The sequence below is a fragment of the Chiloscyllium punctatum genome, chromosome 3 (genome assembly GCF_047496795.1).
Source record: "Chiloscyllium punctatum isolate Juve2018m chromosome 3, sChiPun1.3, whole genome shotgun sequence".
NCBI classification, from domain to species: domain Eukaryota; kingdom Metazoa; phylum Chordata; class Chondrichthyes; order Orectolobiformes; family Hemiscylliidae; genus Chiloscyllium; species Chiloscyllium punctatum.
Window position 1 is genome coordinate 26595235 of NC_092741.1, and position 16925 is coordinate 26612159.

Sequence of the window (16925 nt, forward strand, 5' to 3'; positions counted from 1 at the left end):
TGTTGTTACTGTGATGGGATATCGGATATACCTTCAGCATTGCCAAAACGTGAATACTTGAACAGTTTGTCCAGACCGAGCTCCACTACTTGCTCCAAATCCCTTCCATGAATCTCTGTCTCAACATATTGTACGTTTACACATGTCACCTCATCATAATTCTGAAATGAGAGTAAAAAATGTCACTGTCTGGTATAAACTGAACTCCCGCCAAAGTACATCAATGCTGAGAGAACTGTCCCAAGTGTCCAGGTGTGGAAGAGCCTTCATGTTCTGGACGGACTGAGTCTGAAACAGAGTTTGGAGATTTTAATGGGATTCCTGACAGCAGCACTTCCTGATTCATTCCCTTTCTCTCTCTCTCTCTCATCTTTCGTGTTGCCCTGTATGACTCACCTTGCTCCTTCCCTTTGGGTTATCAATAACAACATTGAGATAATATTATTGAAATGCTTCTACATTGAGCCAATGTTAATGCCCACATGTCCTGGTGTTATGCATCTCTCAGTATGTTTTAACACATTATTTAAACAGAGAAATTCTTTGAGGTATGAGGAATGGTCACCAAATGGGATTTATCACAAGGATATTAATCCAGAGACCCAGGTCATGTTCTGGGGACCTGGAGTGAACCCCACCAGGGAAGATGATAGAATTTGAATTCATTGAAACAAATATATGGAATTAAGGGGCTATCCAGGGTTGGGGATGAGGATATTCCACTCACAACCAGCCTTGGCCTCTTCCACATTGAACACAGAGACCTTCAGCCTGTGATCAGCTGCCTTTCAGAAACAGGGTTAGATTGAGTGAAGACAGGAGCAGTAGGAGAGCTCCCTGACTCTACAGTCCTTGTGTTGTCCCCCACCAGCCCCCTGTCTGTGAGCAGACTGACCCCTCCCTTCACCTGCTGCTGGAGATGGAAGCCCTGATATTCTTCTTACTGCACAAGCTGGCAGTGGGAGCCAGGCAGGGGATGGCAGCTCATGTAGAAAGTGTTAATGAGGCCCCAGGAGTAATTTCAGTCCAGTCTCATGGTTCAGGGTTGGGATGTGCACTGTCAGTGCACTGCAGGTTAGGGACGAAAAACAACATGGAATAATTTCCACTGGTACAAACATGACAGAACAGAGGAAACTCTCAGCTATACTGACCGTGTCCTGGATGACTTGATCTGGCCCGACACAATCAATACCCTCACAGAGTTCGATCACCTCCTGCTCTGGGTCCTGTGCAGCAATTTGATGCCCAAAGAGGACAGACACAGTTAAGAAGATTCTCAGCATCTTGGTGTTCTCTCAGATCACTGGTGAATGCACTGACTGACTCTCAACACCTTCAGGTGGATCTGCAGTTTGAGCACAGAGTTACACTCGTTATATACTCTTTGATGAAGATGGTTTTGAATACAGCTTATCCTTAGGTAGGAACGTCATGATGGAGGAACATTCCAGCTGATTAATTATGGAAATTTCTCTTAGCTCTGACTTTACAATGGATTCAGAAATCCTTAACTCTCTGTGTGCTGGCTCCTGGGAACACTGAACACTTGGGAAAGCTGTTTTTGTAATCGCTACCAGCTCACATACTCAGGGTTGTCACTCTTCCCGGTTTGGGAATCCACTGGATGGAAGATTGATTTCCCAGTCACTGGTGATGAGGAGAAAACAATTTCACCTTTGGGGTTCAGTTTTGTACATCTTCATTTCCTGGGTTTCCTGCAGCTTTCCCTGCGGTCAGTTTGAACACGGGGACTATTCTGCTCCCTGACCATGGACAGACCACTGTTTACTCACAGTAGCAGGGTAAGGCTGATGGGGCTGTTCACTGCCCAATGATTGGAGCATCTCATAAAGACCCTGTTTGTGTCTTTCCCTCCTTCCCTGAGATATCCTGAGACTGGCTGAATGATTCCCACCCCCCCCCCCGCCCCCCTTCAAAACTACTCCCACTGATATCCAACTCCTGACACAGCCTGTCACTGGGGTACACTTCCCCTGGCACTGTTTATCACTGCATTAGTGTTCACATGGCATTGACTCTGATGGGGTCACTCTTTCACTGACTCTGTCTCTCACTGAATCAGCATTTTCCTGGCACTGGCTCGCACTGGATCACCATTTTCCTGGCACTGGCTCGCACTGGATCACCATTTTCCTGGCACTGGCTTGCACTGGATCACCATTTTCCTGGTACTGTCTCTCACTGGATCACCATTTCCCTGACATTGACTCGCACTGGATCACCATTTCCCTGACATTGACTCGCACTGGATCACCATTTCCCTGATATGGAATGTCACTGGATCACTGTTGTCCTGGCACTGACTGTGATTGGATCAATGCTTCCCAGGCACTGACCGTCACTGGGTCACCACTGCCTTGTTATTTACTCTCCACTGTTTCCTGATTCGGGCAAATGGCCTAATTATAATCTTAATTCATATGTTTGTAAAACATTGTTTACAAGTAATCAAGGGCTACAGGGAAAAGGCAGGAGGATAGTGTTGAGAAACTTATCAGCCATGATGGAATAGCAGAGTATACACAATGGGCCGAATGGCCAAATTCTGATCCGATGCATTCTGGACTTACAATTTAATTCCTTGGAAGAAGAGGTAGAATGTGTTGTATCTGTACTGGCTGGTGACCCGAAAGATAGTTGGAAAAGCAAATGAGGTGGAAGTCATGGCCACGTGAATGCAGCTGGAAAATTCAGTGATGGAGAAACAGAATTTACTCAATTTCCTCCAATATCTCACTTTTCAAATATCGATAAAACCAGGTGCTTTCAGCAACTTGAGGTTATGCAGTAAAGCCCTCTGTATTCCTGAACAGCTCCCGAGGTGATCAGAACGCTGCTCACAGACTAGCTCACTGAACTGCTTCTTAAACATCATGTAATTTCACCATTGAGTGCACAAAATAGCACTGTTTATCAATGCATTTATCAATTTATTCCAGAAGAGGTTTACCAGGATGTTCCCAGGAATGGAGGATTCAGGTTATAATGAAATGCTGGACAGGCTGAGAATGTTTTCATTGGGGGTGTCGGAGGGTGAGAGATGACCTTATAGAAGTTTATAAAATCATGAGGGGTGTAGACAAGGTGAATGGCAGGTACCTGTTCCTTTGGGTGGGAGATCTCAAGACAAGAGGGCATATTTTTACGATGAGAGGAGAAAGATTTAATAACGACATGAGATGCCAGTTTTTTACACAGAGTGGTTCATGTGTGGAATGAACTTCCAAAGGAAGTGGTGGGTGCAGCTACAGTTACAACATTTAAAAGACGTTGCGATAACCACATGAATACGAATTGTTTGGAGGGATATGGGCCAAGCGCAGGCAGGTGGGATGAGTTTAGTTTGGGATGATGGTCAGCGTGAACTGGTTTGACCAAAGGATCTGTTTCCGTGCTGCATGACTTGGTGACTCTCATCCCAATCTCAGAAACAACTCTCCAGGTTTGGTGGTGTGAAACAGTTTTCTTCAAGATCAGACACCCAAGAGATTGGAGTCAGTTTCAGGTTCTCCCATTTACAAACACTTTGTCTCAGAAGATAACACATGTCTTGGCTGGTCAAGGCCAAGTCTCTAACAGGCAAATCCCAATGGGATGTCTGTAAATTTCCATTAATACACATTTAGAGATATGGAAGGTGTCTGGGGGAATTGAAAGGAAGCTGCCAGCAGAAAGAGTTAACTCACTGTGGGTCTGAGACAGGGGGATGGGGCCAACTCACTGAGTGATGTTGTTGTAATTATACTTTGTTCAGGAAAACTGCTGCAATCTGCTGTTCATTAACTTTTTCAAAAGCTGAGTTCAGTTTGATATTTACCAAGCAACAGTTTATCGAGATTGTGAGAACAACCTGAAGGTGTAAAGCACAAAAACTTGATTTAATGAGAATCAAAAACACACACTTCACTCTATTCCCAAAGATTTGAAATTCATTATTAATCCAATATTGAATCTTTGATGTTGTGTCTGAACAACACCCTAATTTTCAGTGAGCCCTCTTTAACTATGGGGTGAGTTCCCACCTTCGTGCAGTGTAGTGAGGTACACAGCTGTGATTCAGTATACGGGGTGTCCCTGTCTACTGCCCATTTTTCAGCTGTTTCTACCTTATCCTCATCGACACCTGCTGCAGCCACTGACTCACCGTTTCTTCTTGTATTAGTATTAACTCATCTACACAACTGTAAATATAAAGTGGTGATGATCACTCCCCTTTCTGATCTTTATCATTCTTCAGAACCATCCATGAACATTTTCCCCTGGGGTGGGGGGGCCCGATGGGTTGAACCCATCTCTCAGCATTCCCTTCATCAATTTTGACTGTTGTTCTGCTGTAAACTCAGTGATGGAGCCCTCTGACATTCAATCAAAGTTTTTCCTCATCCCCTCCCTGACTGCATTTTTCAATCTCCTCCAACCAAAATATTTTTCTTCCCTACCGATGTGATTGTAACCACTGACACGGGCAGTGAGACTGTAACTCCTCTTGTGAGATCTCTCAGCTCAAATGTGAATATTTTCACATTTTTGCTGGTGAAGCCCAGCTAAAGGTTAGAATTTAATGTTCTGAATTTTTTTTCCTTTGAGTAATAATGGCAGAATAGAGTATTCAATCCTTTGAGACTGTCCCTCCATTCCCACCCTCCTTGACCTTATCCCGGACCACTTTCCCGATGCCTGGGATCATTCCCTCCAGTCTCAGGTGGTGTCCCCATGTCATGTGGTATCACTCTCCCACCCACCACCCACCTCCTCGTTCCTGCTTGGTTCAGGTTTTACCACAAGATTTGTCACTGTTCCAGGGAGTAAAGAGCCTGGGAGAATGACAGGTACATTTTGTGTCTCATGTTGTAAAATTTGCAGTTAGTCAAATTCAGGGATTTTGGATGGTTTGGTGTGGATGAAGTCACTTTATGTCTCGTAACAATATTTCTTTGCATGTCTCAAGGTTCAACGTTAAAATGTTGTATCGCCATGGAGACATTATTGTGAAATAGGCCAAATGGTGACGTGCATGTCTCTTTATGCAAAGTAATAAAATTGGTTCAGTATCTCACTCGTGAACAGCAATGGTGTAAATGTTGGTCAAATCTGGACCACACAATATTCACTGAAAGAAAGACAGACCCAAACGGCAGACCTGGGGCTCAGTTTCAATTGTCCATCTGTACATTTACAGGGTCTGTATTTCAGAGCAATGGGTGGAGCTGGCATTTATCTTTATATGAGTGGTTCAAGTGCTCTTCATTCCATTAAGAAATGAAAAATATTTTTAAAAACCCTAAACCCGCAACAGTACTTCAGTTCAGTCATTTCACTTTGCAGACACACAGTATTTCCTGTTGCCTCTCGGTGGGCAGGAGATTCAGACAAGGTTGGTTTTTATTGCTCATTCCTTCTTGCCCGAAGATGGTGGTGAGCCCTGTTTTTGAGTTGCTACAGTCCATGTCTTTTACCTAGTAATGAGTGATTCTAAGAGCCTGCAGACACCTCGACCAGTGTACACAATATTTATTTACCCAGGATCCTTAGCGTGTATCAGGTAAGGACAACACAGCATGAGACTGCAGTCAGTCAGCCAAGTCCCAACTTTATTTGAGACAACAAAGGGGAAAACTACACTCGACAATTTTACCAACTCTATTTCTAACGATCCGATTCTTTTGAATATTAAGACACGTCCCAGACCTTTTGCTACTCTGTTGAATTGTTCCATCTGTACCTCTCTTCATGAGTTGATTCTGTCTCTGGTCGGAGGGTGAGCTGCTCTGCTCACTGCTGTAAACTGACCTGCTTGTTGGTCGGCTGGAGAGTGGGGTCTGGTCAAGTCCTGCCAGACCCAGGTTCTTATACCCGTCCTGACTACCTTCTGGAACCTTCCAAGGACTTGGCTAATCAGGGCAATCGAACTAATTGGTTTTATCACCTTGAAATGCTGCTCATGGTTCTCGATGGCTTGCTAACAGGGACCCGGTCGATGTGTCTGCCTTGAGCCTGGAAGTCTGGTTTTGTCCCCGAATACACACCTGGTCTTCTGCCTTACTGAGGCATGTCCCACGCATCTTGTGATGTTTGTTTGACACACTTTGTGATGTGCTCTGGTGCCTCTCCAGTTTTCAATTGTCCGGGCGTAAATCTTGCAAGGACTTGTCCCTGGGCAGAATTGTCTCTTGTGTGTCTGTCTTGGCTCAGGATTCCCAGCATACTTTGCTTTTTGGCCAATTTTTGGCCAATGTTTATTTCAGTTGCTGTTCCTGTATTTCTACCCTCTCTTCTGAATGGTTCCTGGAGAAGCAACGCCTCATCTTTCGCCCTGGAACCCTCCAACCACACGTGACCAATGTGAATTTCATCAGCTTCCTCATTTCCCCTCTCCCCACCTTATCCAAGATCCAACCTTCCAACTCAGCACCACCTTCTTAAACTGTCCACCCTGCCCATCTTCCTTCCTACCGATCTGCTCCACCCTCCTCTCTGCCCTCTCACCTTCACCACCACCTTCACTTACCTATCACAATCCCAGCTACCTTCCCCCACCACCACCCCCCCCCCGCCCCCAACCACCCCATCCCCCTCCCATTTATCTCTCAGCCCCCTTGGGCCACAATCCTGAAATGCTGATTCTCCCGCTCCTGGAATGCTGCCTGACCAGCTGAGCTTTTCCAGCACCACACACTTTGTCTCTGATCTCCCGTATCTGCAGTCCTCACTTTCTCCTCCCTGCTACAATGTGGTGTCAGTATCCCAGAATTGTTCAGTGGGCAGTTCCAGGATTTGAAAACAGTGATGGTCACACAATGGAGAGGGGACTCTGAGGTGATGGCGTTCCCATCCACGTGCTGCCCTTATCCTTTGAGTGGTCAATGGCGATGATCAGCAAGTTGATGCTTCGGTATTTCAATGTTAATAAGATGGGAACAACAAAGACCAGGACATCACAGGAAGTAGCCCTTTGGCCCACCAAGCCTGTGCCAACACATGATACATTTCTAAACTAAAAACCTTTTGTCTCTGTGCAGTCCATGCCCCTTTTTTCCCGTCTATTCTTGTTTCTGACAATTTGCTGCTTAAATGTTGCTGCTGTATTCTCTGACAGCACATTCTGGGCATTTACCACCCTCTGGGTAAAAATCTTCCCTCTCACATCTGCTTTAAAAATTCACCTTTTCATCTGAAATCTATCTCCTCTAGTGATTGACATTTTTATCCTGAGGAAAAGATTCCATCTGTACATTCTCTCCATGCCTCACATAATCTTGAAAATTTCTATCAGGTAGCCCATCAGCCTCTGACATTAGTTGAAAATAGAACCGAGAAGAATACAGCTCAGGAACGGGCACTTTGGCTCACGATGTTGTGGTGAAAATGATGCCAATCTAAATGAATCCCTTCTGCCTGCCCCTTGTCCATATCCCTCCATCCCTTACATAACCATGTGCTTATCTAACAGTCTCTTACACGCCCCTATTGTATCTGCCTCCTCCACCATCCTTGGCAGTGCATTCCAGACCCCTACCACTCTCTGTGTAAAATACTTACACCTCACATCTCCTTTGAACTTTGCCCCTTTCACCATAAATGCATGCTCCCTCACTTTCGATATTTCATCTCTGGGTCAACCCTATCGATGCATCTCACAATTTTATAAACTTTTATCAAATCTCCCTTCAGCCTCCTCCCCCGCCCGCAGAGAAAACAACCCTAATTTTTGTCATCTCTTCTTACAGCTCATACCCTCTAATCCAGGCAACATCCCGGTAAACCACTTCTGCAACCTCTGCAAATCCTCCACATCCTTCCTGTGAAGTGGTGACCAGAACTGAACGCAATATTCTCAGTGTGGCCAGACCAGAGTCTTATAAAGCTGCAACATGAAATCCTGACTCTTGTACTTAATTCCTCAACCAATAAAGGCAAGCATGCCATACACCTTCTTCACCATCCTATCTACTGGTGTGGCCACTTCAAGGAAGCTATCAAATTGAACTCCAAAATCCCTTTGTACAGCAATGCTGTTCAGGGTCCTGCTATTAACTGTATACATTTCCTTAACATTTGAATTCCCAAATGCAGCACCTCACACTTACCCAGATTAAACTCCATCAATCATCTCTCCACCCATATCTGCACTGATCTATATCCTGCTGAATCCTTTGACAACCTTCTACACTATGCCCAACTCCACAGATCCTTGTATCATCTGCAGACTTACTAAACCACCCATCTACATTTTCATCCAAGTCGTTTTTATAAATATCACAACCAGCAGAGATCCCAGTACAGATCCCTGTGGAACACCATTAAGTCACGGACCTCCAGCTTGAAAAACACCCTTCTACCACTACCCTCTGCCTTCTATGGGCAAGCCAATTCTGAATCCACGTGGCCAAGTCACCGGGGATCCCATCCTACTGAGATCTTAATCTTCTAGATGAGCCTACCATGAGGAACATTACTGAAAGCCTTACAAAAACCCATGTAGCCAACATCCGCTGCTCTACCCTCATCAGTCACCATTGTCACCTTTTTAAAAAATGCAATCACTTTAGTCAGGTATGATCCGAGCTTCACAAAGCCATGCTGACCGTCCCTAATTAGGCCTGGCTTTCTCAAATGTATGTAAATCCTATCCTATTCCCTATCCCAACCATTAATGTGAGGCGCACCCATCTATAGTTTCCTGGATTATCCCTATTTCCCACCTTGAACAGAGGAACAACATTAGCTACTCACCAGTCCTCCAGGACCTCTCTGGTGGCTAATGAGGACACAAACATCTTGATCAAGACCCAAACAGTCTCTTCCCCTGCCTCTCTCAATAACCTGGGGTGGATAGCATCATGCCCTGGGGACTTATCCACCTTTATGCTCTTTAAGAGACCCAACACCACTTCTTTCTTGATCTCAAAATACTGTAGCATGTTAGCATGCTCCACCCAAATCTCACTATCCTCCATATCCTTGTCCTGGGTGAATACTGACACAAAGTACTCATTTAGGATCTCACCCACATCCTCAGTCTCCAAGCACATGTTCCCTCCTTCCTTGAGTGGTCCTACTTTCTCCCTAGTTAGCCTCTTGTTTGTAATGTATGTATAGAATGCCTTAGGATTCTTTTTAACCCGATTTGCCAAGGTCAGTTCATGTCCTCTTCTTGCTGTCCTCATTCCCTGCTTGAGTTCTTTCCTGCTTTTTTAACGTTCCTTACAGGCCCTGTCCGATTTTAGCTTCCTGAACCTTTAAATATGCTTCTTTTTGCCCGAGTCGATAAGCCCTCCAGTATGTCCTCTCTGAGTACGATGTACCATTCTCGTTGATTAGTAACCCTGCACCAGCTCCTTAGCTCTCCGATCTCTCTATTCCTTGCCTCACTAGCAAACGATACTGGCTATATTGGATTTAGTGTTTAGCAATGAACCAGATCAGGGGTCAGATCTCTTAGTGATCACAATTCCCTGACCTTTACTGTAGTCTTTGAATGGGATAGGAGCAGACGGTAAGGGAAAGTATTTAATTGGGGAGGGGGTATTACAATTAGGCAGGGACTATGGAGAATACATTGGGAATAGGTGTTCTCAGGGAAATGCAGGACAGAATGTAGAGGTTGTTGGGAACACTTGTTCCAAGTGCTGGATAGGTTTATCCAACTGAAGCAAGGAAGGGATTGTAGGGTGAGGGAACCTTAGATGTCAAGAGATATGGAATATCTAGTCAAGAGGAAGAAGGAAACTTACTTAAGGTTGAAGAAGCAAGGATCAGACAGGGCTCTAGAGGGTTACAAGGTAGCCAGGAAGGAACTGAAGAATGCACTTTGGAGAGCTAGAAGGAGGGTTAATGAAAACCCCAAGGTGTTCTACACTTACGTGAGGAACAAGAGGATGGCCAGAGTGAGGGTAGGGCTGATCAAGGATAGCGAAGGGAACTTGTGCCTGGAGATGGAGGAGGTAGGGGAGGCCCTAAAGGAATACTTTGCTTCAGTATTCACCTGTGAGAGGGATGTTTGTGAAGAAAGCATGAAACAGGCTGATATGCTCAAACACATTGATGTTAAGAAGGAGGATGTGCTGGACATTTGGGAAAACATGAGGAATGATAAGTCCCCTCGGCCCAGACGGGATATATGCAAGGTTGCTACGGGAAGCGAGGGAAGAGATTGCTGTGACTTTGGTGATGACCTTTGCGTCCTCACTGTCCAGTGGAGTACTACCAGATGGTTGGAGGGTGGCAAAAGTTATTCCCTTGTGCAAGAAAGGGAATAGTGATAACCCTGGGGATTATGGAGCAGTCAGTCTTGCATCAGTGGTGGGTAAAATTATTGGAGAGGATTCTGAGAGACAGGATTCATGATTATTTGGAAAAGCTTAATTTGATTAGAGATAGTCAGCATGGCTTTGTGAGGGGCAGATTATGCCTCATAAGCCTTATTGAATTATTTGAGGATGTAGGAAAAGCTGGATGACTTGAAAAATTGACGGTTTGATGAAGAAAAAGAAGGAAGCATATGTCAGGTATATACAGGATGGATGGAGTGAGTCCTTAGAACAGTATAAAAGGCAATAGGAGTATACTTAAGAGAGAAATCAGGAGGGCAAAGGGGGACATGAGATAGCTTTGGCAAATAGGGTTAAAGAGAATGCAAAGGGATTTTACAAACACATTAAGGACAAAAGGGTGACTAGGGAGAGAATAGGGCCCCTCAAAGATCAACAAGGTGGCCTTGGTGTGGAGCCGCAGGAGATGTGGGGGGAGATACTAAATGTGTAGTTTGCAACAGTATTTACTGTGGAGAAGGACATGGAAGAAAGAGAATGTGGGGAAATAGATGGTGACACCTTGAAAAACATTACTATTACAGAGGAGGAAGTGTTGGACGTCTTGAAATGCGAAAAGGTGGATAAATCCTCAGGACATGATCAGGTGTACCCTAGAACACTGTGGGAAGCTGAGGAGTGATTGCTGAGTCCCTTGCTGAGATATTTGTATCATTGATAGTCACAGGGGAGGGGGCAGAAAACTTGCGGTTGGCTAACATGGTGCCACTATATTAGAAAGGTGATAAGGACAATCCAGGGAACTATGGACTGGTGAGCCTGATGTCAGTTGTGGGCATGTTATTGGAGGGAATCCTGAGGGAAAGGATGTACATGTATTCGGAAAGGCAAGGACTGATTTGGAATAGTGAACATGGCTCTGTGGGTGGGCAATCATGTCTCACAAACTTTATTGAGTTTTTTGAAGAATTAACAAAGAGGATTGATGAGGGCAGAGTGGTGGACGTGATCTATATGGACTTCAGTAAGGCATTCGACAAGGTTTCTCAGGGGAGGCTGATTACCAAGGTTAGATCTCATGGAATACAGGGAGAACTAACCATTTGGATACAGAACTGGCTCGTAGGCAGAAAACAGAAGGTGGTGATGGAGGGTTGTTTTTCAGACTGGAGGCCTGTGACCATTGGAGTGCCGCAAGGATCGGTGCTGGGTCCACACTTTTTTGTCATTTATATACACGATTTGGATGTGAGCATAAGAGGTACAGTTAGTAAGTTTGCAGATGACACCAAAATTGGAGGTGTAGTGGACAGCGAAGAAGGTTACCTCAGATTACAATGGGATTTTGATCAGATGGGCAAATGGGCTGAGAAGTGGCAGATGAAGTTTAATTCAGATAAATGTGAGGTGCTGCATTTTGGGAAAGCAAATCTTAGCAGGACCTATACACCTAATGGTAAGGTCTCAGAGAGTATGACTGAACAAAGAGACCTTGGACTGCAGCTCCTTGAAAGTAGAGTCGCTGGTAGATAGGATAGTGAAGAAGGTGTTTGATCTGCTTTCCTTTATTGGTCAGAGTATTGAGTACAGGAGTTGGAAGGTCATGTTGTGGCTGTACAGGATGTTGGTTCGGCCACATTTGGAATATTGCATGCAATTCTGGTCTCGTTTCTATTGGAAAGATGTTGTGAAAGTTGAAAGGGTTCAGAAAATATTTACAAGGATGTTGCCAGGGTTGGAGGTTTTGAGATATAGGGAGAGGTTAAATAGGGTGTGGCTATTTTCTCTGGAGTGTCAGAAGCTGAGGGGGGACATTAATGAGGTTTATAAAATCATGAGGGTTGTGGATTGGATAAATAGACAAAGTCTTTTCCCTGGGGTGGGGGAGTCCAGAACTGGAGAGCATTGGTTTAGGTTGAGAGGGTAAAGATATAAAAGAGACCTGAGGGGCAACGTTTTCACACAATGGGTGGTACATGTGTGGAATGAGCTGGTGGAGGAAATGGTGGAGGTAAGTACAATTGCAACATTTAAAAGGCATCTGGATGGGTATATGAATGGGAAGGGTTCAGAGGGATATGGGCCAGATGCTGCCAATTGGGACTAGATTAGGTTGGTGTATCTGGTTGGCATGAACGAGTTGGACCGAAGGGTCTGTTTCCGTGATGTACATCTCTATAACTCTATGTGACTAAGCACAGTGATGAAGATAGAGCAGTGAATCACAGAATCACTACAGTGTGCAAACAGGCCCTTCAGCCCAACAAGTCCACACTGACCCTCTGAAGGCTAACCCACCCAGATCCATTCCAATACCAATTATGCTATATTTTCCCCTGACTAATGCATTGAACCTACACATCCCTGTAATTCCCCGTGGCCAAATCACCTAACCTGCACATCGTTGTATGGTGTGAGGAAACCAGAGAACCTGGAGGAAACCCCACGCAAACAAGGAGCGATTGTTCAAACTCCACACAGACAGTTGCCTGAGGCTGGAATCAAACCCAGGTCCCTGGCAGTGTGAAGCAGCAGTGCAAACTACTTGAGCCACCATGCCACCCTGTGGATTGGTATATATGGATTTTAGCAACTCTTTTGTTAAGGTTCCACATGGTGGGTTCGTTCAGAAAGTAAGGATTCATGAGATCCAGAGAAGTTTTGCTGTCTGGATTCAGAATTAGCTGACCCATGGAAGGCAGAGGGTGGTAATAGATGGAAAGTGTTCAGTCTGGAACTCGGTGACTAGTGTGTTCTCTTCTGGGACCTCTGCTCTTTGTGATTCTTATAAATGTCTTGGATGAGGAAGTGGAAGGGTGGGTTAGTACATTTGCTGATGTCACAAAAGTTGGTAGAGTTGTGGATAGTGTGAAGGGCTGTTGTAGGTTGCAACATAACATTGACAGGAAGCAGAGTTGGGCTGAGAAGTGGCAGATGGAGTTTAACCTGGAAAAGTGTGAAATTCATTTTGGAAGGTTGAATTTGAATGCAGATTCCAGGGATAAAGGCAGGAATCTTGGCAGTGTGGAGGAACAGAGGGATTTTTGGGGTCACGTCCATATATCCCTCAAAGTTGCCAAGCAAGTTGATAGGATTGTTAAGAAGGCGTATGGTATGTTGACTTTCATTAGCAGAGAGATTGAATTGAAGAGCCGTAGGGTTATATTGTAGCTCCGTAATGGCCTGGTTAGACCACACTTGGAATACTGTGTTCAGTTCTGGTTGCCTCATTATAGGAAGGATATGGAAGCTTTGGAGAGGGTGCAGAGGAGATTTACTAGGATGCTGCCTGGAGTCAAGGGCATGTCTCATGAAGAAAGGTTGAGGGAATATGGCCATTTCTCATTGGAACGAAGAAGGACGAGAGGTGACTTGATACAAGATGATGCGAGTCATGGGTAGAGTGGCTAGCCAGAGACTTTTTCCCAGGGTGGAAATGGCTATCACGAGGGGGCATAACATTAAGGTGATTGGAGGAAGGTTTAGGGGGGATGTCAGAGGTAGGTTCTTTACACAGAGAGTGCCGGGTGTGTGAAATACACTGCCAGCAGTGGTACTGGAGTCAGATACATTACAGACATTTAACAACAATTGGATCGGTATTTGGATGATAGCAAAATGAGGGGTATGTAAATTAGTGTGATCTCAGAGTAGGATAAAAGGTTGGCACAACATCAAGGGCTGAAGGATCTGTAGTGTGCTATACTGTTCTATCTTCTATTGGGCTTGGTGTATTAAGTCAGGAAACTCAATGAATATTGTGTCCTGATGAATTAAATATGAACTTTTATCCATATTGCTAATTATGTCTCACTAACTTATTGTTGTATCTGTCCCAAATCTCTCCTTTGATGGATCAACAGCAATTGAATCATCAACTGAAATATCCCTCTTGGAAAAGGGGTTAAATTTTAACGTAATTTCTTAAAGTAGGAATTCTCCCTCTGTGTAAAACATGCTTCACATTTTCCCACAGGACTCAGAAACAAACATGACCATCAAACTGATTGTCATCCTTCCATCTGGGAGAGATGGTGGGAAAGCAGCCTCAGCATTTTGCTGAGATGATCTGCTGCCCTCCGAATGTCTGAACAATTGATTCTGGAAAGAATCATCATCAAACAAACCCTGACAAGCTGTCTCTCTGAGACGAGTGATAATGAACTGGCCCAAAACAGGGCAGCAAACAGTGAGCTCCTGATGAGACTGAATTTGAATGAAATGTGTCCCAAAGACTGAAGGCAGAAAACTCCATCACAGAAATCAGCTGCCTCTCGATCAGCTCCTGTTCCGACAATTATCATCCTGAGGACGACAGACAGAATGAAGCAAAAACTCAAAATATCGATGTTCCCTCAGATCCGTGAATTCATGGTTCGATTCTCAGCATCTCCAGGTGGATCTGCAGTTTGAGCAGTGAGCTCAGATATTTACATACTGTTTTTGGACCTGTTTTTGGAATAAATTACTCAAACATGAAATACAGGAGGCAAATAGCAGCAATTTGCTTCTGGAACAGTTTCCTTCATTCCAACTTTGAGATGGATTTTGAAATGATTAACTCACTGAGTGCTGGCTCCAGGGAAGTCTGAAGGTCCCCAGCAGCATTTTGCTTTCAGCTCCCACAGTGTCAGGCTGAGAGATTCCCTGGTAATACAGAAAGTACAGTGTTGTCAGAGTAGTTTGTCAGAGTAGATGAGATAAATCAACTTCACTCAACAACCTTCCCTTGCTCTCAATGCTCCCATTAAGGAAGTCACACTCCAGGGTATTTAAACGGCTGGTGTAATGTACAGTCTGTGCTGGGTTAGACAATCTCACCCAGGTGGCAGGAAGGTCACAACAGGAGGTTTAACCTCCTGGTGTCAGGAAGGTGACTAGCATCGTTCCAGTTGAGGGGAATAGCCAGTGAGCTCTGCTGAATAATGTCTCTGTGTGGGTGCTGAGTGAGGACAGTGATGTTTGAACAGCACATCACTTCCAGTGGAGTCAGAAACATCTCAGAGGTGAGATACCATCCGAGTTACCGGGACAGTCACCGTGATGTCTCGGTGAAATACAGGGCCAGCTGCTTCCTGCAGTGACGAGTGTTACAGTCTGGTATGGCAGGAGCACTTACTCTGTCAATGTCTTTCTGAATTCTGCTTCCTCAATGGTGAACACAGAGTTAAATAATCCCCTGAGTGGGGCTGTTCTCTGCTGACTGGGGTCTTCAGATTCTTTCTTTATTCCTCAGATAATGAAGCAGTTCATGCACACACACAGCAATTCAGAGCAGGACAACATTGATGCCCAGATGGCAAGTGAAATCCATGCTGTGAAAGTGCCAGGCAGTGACCATGTCTGATCATATTAATATTATTGGGTCCAAGTTTCAAACTCCTGGTCATTCTCATTGATCAGAAAGTGAACCGGACCACCCACATCAATACTGTTTCTATCAGGGCCAGATTCGAGAGTGCACTGACTCACCCTCTACACAAACAAACCTCAATAAACATCACAATTCTGGTATGTAATGGGATCTTCCCAATTTCCTGGGTGTGTGTTCCCACTCCAGAAACTAGACACAACAGACCTCAATAAATCAATCCCCTTGACCAGAATCCCATCCATTATCTTCAGTACTCCATTTTCTCCTCTGTTGATATATTGCACGTCAGTCTGTTCTTGCTACAGGATGGACTGCAGTGAGGTACTGCAGCTTCTTCAACTGCTCATTCACATTCCATAATGTTCATACTCAAAGGACAAATGCAGCAGGTCGATGGGAACACTATCACCTCCAAGTTCCCCTCTGAGACATCACTCTCCATTTTGTGTCACCATCATTGGTTTCATATCCTGGAACTGCCACCTTAACAATGCTGGTGTACAGACCCCAGATAGAATCATGGAGAGGTACAGCATGGAAACAGTTCCTTCGGTCCCTTCAGTCTACCTTGCCCATGCAGACCAGATATCCCAACCCAGTCTAGTCCCACCAGCCAGCACTCAGCCCATATCCCTCCAAACCCTTCCAATTCATGTACCCATCTAGATGCCTTTTAAATGTTGTAATTGTTCTAGACTCCACCACTTCCTCTGGCAGCTCATTCCATACACGTAACACCCTATCAGCCTATTCAACCTCTCCCCATACCTCAAGATCATCCAATCCTGGCAACATCCTTGTTAATCGCTTCTGACCCCTTTCAAGTTTTGCAACATCTTTCCGATTGGAAGGAGGCCAGAATTGCAGACAGTATTCCAAAAGTAGCCTAACCAATATCCTGTACAGCTGCAACATGACCTCCCAACTCCTGTACTTAATACTCTGACCAATAAAGGAAAGCATACCATATGCCTTCTTCACTATCTTATCTGCTTGAAACTCTACTTTCAAGGAGCTATGAACCTGCACTCCAAGGTCTTTTTGTTCAGCAACACTCCCTAAGACCTTATAATTAAGTGTATAAGTCCTGCTAAGATTTGCTTTCCCAAAATGCAGAACCTCACATTTAACTAAATTAAACTCTATCTGCCACTCCTCAGCACATTGGCCCATCTGATAAAGATCCCCTTGTAATCTGAGGGAACCTTCTTCGCTTTCCACTACACCTCCAATTTTGGTGTTATCTGCAAACTTAC